Source organism: Triticum aestivum, chromosome 6D (genome assembly GCF_018294505.1).
Source record: "Triticum aestivum cultivar Chinese Spring chromosome 6D, IWGSC CS RefSeq v2.1, whole genome shotgun sequence".
In the NCBI taxonomy this organism is placed as follows: Eukaryota; Viridiplantae; Streptophyta; class Magnoliopsida; order Poales; family Poaceae; genus Triticum; species Triticum aestivum.
Window position 1 is genome coordinate 488,030,701 of NC_057811.1, and position 9,439 is coordinate 488,040,139.

Genomic DNA, 9,439 nt, shown 5'->3' on the forward strand with positions numbered 1-9,439 from the left:
GAATAAAGTCCTCAATCCAGACCCCAGGGTCTGTCGTTCCGTCGTATGCTTCTATGTTTACGGGTTTAAATCCCTCTAGAAATTCATGATCCAGCACCTCATCGGTGAAGCACAGGGGGTGTGCCGCACCTTTGTATTTGGATGCTTCTGACGGTTGTAGTGTTCGGCTTTGATTCCGAGCTGTTATTCGATCAGTATGATCATTTGGGCGGCCCTGATCCTGTGTCGGAGCATGCCTCCTAGATCCATAGATGGACCTGGCCATACCGGCTTTTTTGTCCAGGTGCTCACGTAAATCGTGTGCTGACTTGTGTGCAGCATTATTAGCTGCTTTGTCTCGGCCATGGGATGGTCGGTCCGGCCGGTCGGCCGTATTATTTTTCGGCGGTATGGGCTTTATAACCTTGTCGTCGAATTCAGGCAGAAGCTTGCGTTTTGGGTAGCTCTTGGTATAGCGATCACCGCCGTATTTTTCTTCAGTGTCGAGCACTTTATTCCATATGCGGTTGAGCGTATCCTGCGCGGCATTAAGCCTTTGCTTCTACTTCTTCAAGATCCTCGCGGTGGCAATAAGCATTTCGCGAAGGTCTTCTTTCCAATTGCTTTTCCGGGATGATGAATGCATCGTCGTCCGGACTGTTCTCCTCTCCAGAGACATGTTTATCAGTTTTATCTCCGCCGTCATCATGATCGGACAGCGGCCCCGGATTATGTTCGGCGTCCCCCGGCTCATCCTGCTCCATCGCTGGGTCCATGGGGTCGTCCGGGGTATTATTTCTTCTTGCGCTGTTATCGCTGTTTTTACTGTGGAGGGATTTGGAGCGGCGCCGATGCCGTCGCTTTGGTTGCTCTTCAAGGGGATTATCCTCCGTTGCATCCTTCCGTTCCTCGCCATCGCTTTCTCTGGGTGTGTCCACCATGTATACATCATATGATGAGGTGGCTGTCCAGCGCCCTGTGGGCGGTGGTTCCTGGTCTTCTCTATCATCGTCGTCCATACCGTTGATGTCTTCGGAGTCGAAGTCAAGCGTGTCGGTTAAATCGTCGACAGTGGCTATTAAGTGGGTGGTGGGTGGGTAACGAATTTCTTCGTTGTCCGCTCCCCACTCAAGCCGGACATAGTTCGGCCAAGAGTCTCCTCACAGGGAGAGAGATTTTAACGAATTTAGCACGTCGCCCATGGGCGAGTGTTGAAAGATATCCGTGGAAGTAAACTCCATGATCGGTGCCCAATCAGATTCTATAGGCACGGATGCACGCGATTCGGAGCCTATGGCCGGAAACGAGTCAGAGGATCCGATGACACGGACCTCATTGGAGGCGAAGTCTGTGTTCGGCTCCATCGCCGATGAGTGTGCGGCCTCCGTGGCGGGGTGTCGATGGGAAACAACACCTATGGGACCACGAGGATCCGTTCTACGATTGCGGGGCGCTGGGTTGTGAGGAGAGTAGGATCAGCAGTCAGTACAAGCACGCAGATTGTTTACCCAGGTTCGGGCCGCAGAGATGCATAATACCCTAGTCATGCTTTGGTGGATGTATTGGGTGTTCTTGAGTCCGAATCCTTCTCCTGGATGCCCTGGGTCTCCTTTTATAGGCAAAGGGATCGCCACAGTGGCACCAGGAGGTGGCATCGGGGTACTGTGGTTAAGCTTATTGCTAGCTATTACGGGACACGATGCATTTAACGCACCCCTGACTGTCCCTTCCACTTTACCGCCGCTTCGCCCCGCCTTGACACGCGCCTGGGCCAGCAAGGCGGTGGCGCCATGTAGGCAGGCAAGCAGCTGAGGTGGCGCGGTGGTGGTGCCTTCAGGAACATCTGCATGCCACCACGTAGGCACGTGCTGAGTTGGCGGAGGAGCCCTGCGTCGACACGCAGGTGCCTGCCCGGCTGGTGGGCTGGCTGCTACATGGGATTGGTGGCGAAGAGCTTGGCGGGTGCGGGCCTGGCTGCGGCCTCGCGGATGCCTCGGCAAGGGCCTTGCCGGGGCCCCGGCAAGGGTCTCGCCGTGGCGTTGCGGTTGTCCCTGGCAAGGATCTTGCCGGGGGTCTTGTGGGCTTTCCTCGGCAAGGATCTTGCCGAGGGTCGTCGTCTTCTGGTCCTCACTTGATCTTGAGTGTTCCTTGTCTTCACAAAGATCTGCATGCCACCATGGAGGTGCCTCCCGAGCCCTGCCCCAACGCAGTTAACGGCATTGGAAATCGTGGGCTCAAGGGTGGCTCGCTCCGCTAGTGTGGGCGAGCCGCCCCGGCAAGGATCTTGCCAGGGCTACTGAGGCTGCCCCGGCAAGGGTCTTGCCGGGGAAACCTTCTTCATCCATCTGCTCTCTGTGGTCCTTGCCTTGGCGTCGTCTCGCTTGTCTTGTGCTTTGGTTCCACCTCGGTTCACCTCCCCTGCCCTGCCAAGTGCGGCCGTGGCGTGTGGCTCCAACTGCCCGTGCACAAGTAAAGGGGTCAAAAGGGGAGCCCCTATTTTTGTACACCGACAGGAGCCCCCGGGCCTGGGCCACACATAAGCGCAACGCGTTGTTGGGCCAGGCCCAAAACGGTGCGCGGGTAGGTGGGGCATTTTTTTTACCGCGGTAAAACTTCTGTCCGCTGCGTTTCCCCACGACCCGCGTTGATTGCGTGACATGGGGATCGTGTGTGCGGGTGACCGAAGCATGCTGACGCCATCCGTGGTGAACAGCAAAGAGGCGGCCTGCGTGTCTCTTCGAGACTGGAGGGCCGCTGCTCATTTACTCTCCGTACTTGGGGAACCGCTGCTCCACACGTCCCATTATGCCCATCTCTTGCGCCACGTTCGCTGCATGCACGACGCAGAGCGAATGACAGTCGCGCGGGATACAGGAAGTCGCGCGCGCGTGGGTCGATTTCCGCGTGCCTTCAATTGGGCGGGGAGGGCGGTCGACGGCCCCGCCCGCTGTCACTTCAATGAGCCGGATTGGCCGAAAGGGGCGACCGAGCCTCGCCCCTGCCCCTTTATAAAGAGGGGAGCGGGAGGAACGGCGCCTCCCAATCCTTCGTCACCTGCTTCTCTTCATTCCTGCTCCCTCCTTCCTCTCATCCGCCATGGAGAAGGGGAACCCCGGTCCTTCGACGGTGGCGGCGAGGGTCTCCGCTGGACAGCGCGTCCCTCCTCCCCAAGAGCCCGTGCTGGCGGAGCCAACCGTGAGGGGAAAGGGAAGGGGGCGAGGCCGTGGTCGTCGTGGTGCTCGGGGAAGAGGAGGACGGGGCGGCACATCGGCCTCGCCTCCGCCAGCGCCCCCTCCCGCGGTGGAGGGCCACGTTGGGGACAACCCCCGCGAGTTCTTCATCAGGCTACGCCAGCCGCCGTGCCGTCGTCTTCGCCTTCCGACCCCGTTTGCGCGGGAAATGGAGCTGAACCGGCCGCAGGCGCTGCGGCTGCATATGAGGGGTTGTGGGAACAGCGGCACATGGGCCGATGTCGAGTTCCCCGCCCCTCACATCATGTACCTTCGCCGAGGATGGAAGACTTTTGCTTGCATCCACAGCCTGACGGAGGGGCTCACTCTCCATTTCAAATTAATGGAGAGCAGCCTCCTCTCCTAAGGCCTTTGGGCACTTCGGAACTCGCGTAAGGTGCTGCGTGGAGAGCTCCTCTGATGGCGAAGAATCCTCCTCGAGCGAGAGTGACGAGGAAGACATCGGCAGCGACGATGAGGGTAACGGGCGGCAGGATGACGGGTCCGACTAGGCGTCGGGCGTGCTGCGCCTGGGCGGGTGCAGCAGCAGCAACATCTGCACCTGGCCGCTCCTCCGGCGGAGTTCGCCGGGGGAGGGGCCAGCTCCTTGAACTTCTCGGGGCCGTTTCCTTGGGCGGCTGGCGTTGGGAGGCTGCGGAAGAGGAAGAGGGCGGGCGGCAAGGCCGTCAAGTCAGAGTACGCGGGCACCAACGCCTTCATCGCGTATTGGCGGCCTGCCGCCTCGTCTTCCAGCTCTTCCTCCGGCGCCGTCATCACCAGCCAGCCTTTGGACGGCCACCGAGACGTTCTCTTGGTGCTTTTTGTTGGGGAACGTAGTAATTTCAAAAAAAAATCCTACGCACACGCAAGATCATGGTGATGCATAGCAACGAGAGGGGAGAGTGTTGTCCACGTACCCTCGTAGACCGAAAGCGGAAGCGTTAACACAACGCGGTTGATGTAGTCGTACGTCTTCATGATCCGACCGATCAAGTACCGAACGCACGGCACCTCCGAGTTCAGCACACGTTCAGCTCGATGACGTCCCTCGAACTCCGATCCAGCTGAGTGTTGAGGGAGAGTTTCGTCAGCACGACGGCGTGGTGACGATGATGATGTTCTATCGACACAGGGCTTCGCCTAAGCACCGCTATGATATTATCGAGGTGTAATATGGTGGAGGGGGGCACCGCACACGGCTAAGAGATCAATGATCAATTGTTGTGTCTATGGGGTGCCCCCTTGCCCCCGTATATAAAGGATCAAAGGGGGGAGGTGCGGCCAGCCTTGGGGCGCGCCAGGAGGGAGTAGGACTCCCCCCCTTTTCCTAGTTGGATTAGGACTTGGGAGGGGGGAAAGAGGAGAGGGAGAAGAAGGAAGGGGGGGGGGGCGCTGCCCCCTTCTCCTTGTCCTATTCGGACTAGGGGGGAGGGGAGCGCGGCCCAGCCCTATCCGCCTCTCTTCTCTTCCACCTAGGCCCACTAAGGCCCATTATGTTGCCGGGGGGGGGGGGTCCGGTAACCTCCTGGTACTCCGGTAAAATCCCGATTTCACCCGGAACACTTCCGATATCCAAACATAGGCTTCCAATATATCAATCTTTATGTCTCGACCATTTCGAGACTTCTCGTCATGTCCGTGATCACATCCGGGACTCCGAACAACCTTCGGTACATCAAAACATATAAACTCATAATATAACTGTCATTGAAACGTTAAGCGTGCGGACCTTACGGGTTCGAGAACTATATAGACATGACCGAGACATGTCTCCGTTCAATAACCAATAGCGGAACCTGGATGCTCATATTGGCTCCCACATATTCTACGAAGATCTTTATCGGTCTGACCGCATAACAACATACGTTGTTCCCTTTGTCATCGGTATGTTACTTGCCCGAGATTCGATCGTCGGTATCTCAATACCTAGTTCAATCTCGTTACCGGCAAGTCTCTTTACTCGTTCTGTAATACATCATCTCGCAACAAACTCATTAGTTGCAATGCTTGCAAGGCTTAAGTGATGTGCATTACCGAGAGGGCCCAGAGATACCTCTCCGACAATCGGAGTGACAAATCCTAATCTCGAAATACGCCAACCCAACAAGTACCTTCGGAGACACCTGTAGAGCACCTTTATAATCACCCAGTTACGTTGTGACGTTTGGTAGCACACAAAGTGTTCCTCCGGTAAACGGGAGTTGCATAATCTCATAGTCATAGGAACATGTATAAGTCATGAAGAAAGCAATAGCAACATACTAAACGATCGAGTGCTAAGCTAACGGAATGGGTCAAGTCAATCACATCATTCTCCTAATGATGTGATCCCGTTAATCAAATGACAACTCATGTCAATGGCTAGGAAACATAACCATCTTTGATCAACGAGCTAGTCAAGTAGAGGCATACTAGTGACACTCTGTTTGTCTATGTATTCACACAAGTATTATGTTTCCGGTTAATACAATTCTAGCATGAATAATAAACATTTATCATGATATAAGGAAATAAATAATAACTTTATTATTGCCTCTAGGGCATATTTCCTTCAGTCTCCCACTTGCACTAGAGTCAATAATCTAGATTACACAGTAATGATTCTTACACCCATGGAGCCTTGGTGCTGATCATGTTTTGCTCGTGGAAGAGGCTTAGTCAACGGGTCTGCAACATTCAGATCCGTATGTATCTTGCAAATTTCTATGTCTCCCACCTGGACTAAATCCCGGATGGAATTGAAGCGTCTTTTGATGTGCTTGGTTCTCTTGTGAAATCTGGATTCCTTTGCTAAGGCAATTGCACCAGTATTGTCACAAAAGATTTTCATTGGACCCGATGCACTAGGTATGACACCTAGATCGGATATGAACTCCTTCATCCAGACTCCTTCATTTGCTGCTTCCGAAGCAGCTATGTACTCCGCTTCACACGTAGATCCCGCCACGACGCTTTGTTTAGAACTGCACCAACTGACAGCTCCACCGTTCAATGTAAACACGTATCCGGTTTGCGATTTAGAATCGTCCGGATCAGTGTCAAAGCTTGCATCGACGTAACCATTTACGATGAGCTCTTTGTCACCTCCATAAACGAGAAACATATCCTTAGTCCTTTTCAGGTATTTCAGGATGTTCTTGACCGCTGTCCAGTGATCCACTCCTGGATTACTTTGGTACCTTCCTGCCAGACTTATAGCAAGGCACACATCAGGTCTGGTACACAGCATTGCATACATGATAGAGCCTATGGCTGAAGCATAGGGAACATCTTTCATCTTCTCTCTATCTTCTGCAGTGGTCGGGCATTGAGTCTTACTCAACTTCACACCTTGTAACACAGGCAAGAACCCTTTCTTTGCTTGATCCATTTTGAACTTCTTCAAAACTTTGTCAAGGTATGTGCTTTGTGAAAGTCCAATTAAGCGTCTTGATCTATCTCTATAGATCTTGATGCCCAATATATACGCAGCTTCACCGAGGTCTTTCATTGAAAAACTCTTATTCAAGTATCCCTTTATGCTATCCAGAAATTCTATATCATTTCCAATCAGCAATATGTCATCCACATATAATATCAGAAATGCTACAGAGCTCCCACTCACTTTCTTGTAAATACAGGCTTCTCCAAAAGTCTGTACAAAACCAAATGCTTTGATCACACTATCAAAGCATTTATTCCAACTCCGAGAGGCTTGCACCAGTCCATAAATGGATCGCTGGAGCTTGCACACTTTGTTAGCTCCCTTTGGATCGACAAAACCTTCCGGTTGCATCATATACAACTCTTCTTCCAGAAATCCATTCAGGAATGCAGTTTTGACATCCATTTGCCAAATTTCATAATCATAAAATGCGGCAATTGCTAACATGATTCGGACAGACTTAAGCATCGCTACGGGTGAGAAGGTCTCATCGTAGTCAATCCCTTGAACTTGTCGAAAACCTTTCGCAACAAGTCGAGCTTTATAGACAGTAACATTACCGTCAGCGTCAGTCTTCTTCTTGAAGATCCATTTATTCTCAATGGCTTGCCGATCATCGGGCAAGTCAACCAAAGTCCATACTTTGTTCTCATACATGGATCCCATCTCGGATTTCATGGCCTCAAGCCATTTTGCGGAATCTGGGCTCACCATCGCTTCTTCATAGTTCGTAGGTTCGTCATGGTCTAGTAACATAACCTCCAGAACAGGATTACCGTACCACTCTGGTGCGGATCTTACTCTGGTTGACCTACGAGGTTCAGTAACAACTTGATCTGAAGTTCCATGATCATCATCATTAACTTCCTCACTAATTGGTGTAGGCGTCACAGGAACCGGTTTCTGTGATGAACTATTTTCCAATAAGGGAGCAGGTACAGTTACCTCATCAAGTTCTACTTTCCTCCCACTCACTTCTTTCGAGAGAAACTCCTTCTCTAGAAAGGATCCATTCTTAGCAACGAATGTCTTGCCTTCGGATCTGTGATAGAAGGTGTACCCAACAGTCTCCTTTGGGTATCCTATGAAGACACATTTCTCCGATTTAGGTTCGAGCTTATCAGGTTGAAGCTTCTTCACATAAGCATCGCAGCCCCAAACTTTAAGAAACGACAACTTTGGTTTCTTGCCAAACCACAGTTCATAAGGCGTCGTCTCAACGGATTTCGATGGTGCCCTATTTAACGTGAATGCAGCCGTCTCTAAAGCATAACCCCAAAACGATAGCGGTAAATCAGTAAGAGACATCATAGATCGTACCATATCTAGTAAAGTACGATTACGACGTTCGGACACACCATTACGTTGTGGTGTTCCGGGTGGCGTGAGTTGCGAAACTATTCCGCATTGTTTCAAATGTAGACCAAACTCGTAACTCAAATATTCTCCTCCACGATCTGATCGTAGAAACTTTATTTTCTTGTTACGATGATTTTCAACTTCACTCTGAAATTCTTTGAACTTTTCAAATGTTTCAGACTTATGTTTCATTAAGTAGATATACCCATATCTGCTTAAATCATCTGTGAAGGTGAGAAAATAACGATATCCGCCACGAGCCTCAATATTCATAGGACCACATACATCTGTGTGTATGATTTCCAACAAATCTGTTGCTCTCTCCATAGTTCCGGAGAACGGCGTTTTAGTCATCTTGCCCATGAGGCACGGTTCGCAAGTACCAAGTGATTCATAATCAAGTGATTCCAAAAGTCCATCAGTATGGAGTTTCTTCATGCGCTTTACACCGATATGACCTAAACGGCAGTGCCACAAATAAGTTGCACTATCATTATCAACTCTGCATCTTTTGGCTTCGACATTATGAATATGTGTATCACTACTATCGAGATTCATTAAAAATAGACCACTCTTCAAGGGTGCATGACCATAAAAGATATTACTCATATAAATAGAACAACCATTATTCTCTGATTTAAATGAATAACCGTCTCGCATCAAACAAGATCCAGATATAATGTTCATGCTCAACGCTGGCACCAAATAACAATTATTTAGGTCTAATACTAATCCCGAAGGTAGATGTAGAGGTAGCGTGCCGACGGCGATCACATCGACTTTGGAACCGTTTCCCACGCGCATCGTCACCTCGTCCTTGGCCAGTGTTCGCTTAATCCGTAGTCCCTGTTTCGAGTTGCAAATATTAGCAACAGAACCAGTATCAAATACCCAGGTGCTACTGCGAGCTCTAGTAAGGTACACATCAATAACATGTATATCACATATACCTTTGTTCACCTTGCCATCCTTCTTATCCGCCAAATACTTGGGGCAGTTCCGCTTCCAGTGACCAGTCTGCTTGCAGTAGAAGCACTCAGTCTCAGGCTTAGGTCCAGACTTGGGTTTCTTCTCCTGAACAGCAACTTGCTTGCTGTTCTTCTTGAAGTTCCCCTTCTTCTTCCCTTTGCCCTTTTTCTTGAAACTAGTGGTCTTATTGACCATCAACACTTGATGCTCCTTTTTGATTTCTACCTCCGCAGCCTTTAGCATTGCGAAGAGCTCGGGAATCGTCTTATCCATCCCTTGCATGTTATAGTTCATCACGAAGCTCTTGTAGCTTGGTGGCAGTGATTGAAGAATTCTGTCAATGACGCTATCATCCGGAAGATTAACTCCCAGTTGAATCAAGTGATTGTTATACCCAGACATTTTGAGTATATGCTCACTGACAGAACTATTCTCTTCCATCTTGCAGCTGTAGAACTTATTGGAGACTTCATATCTC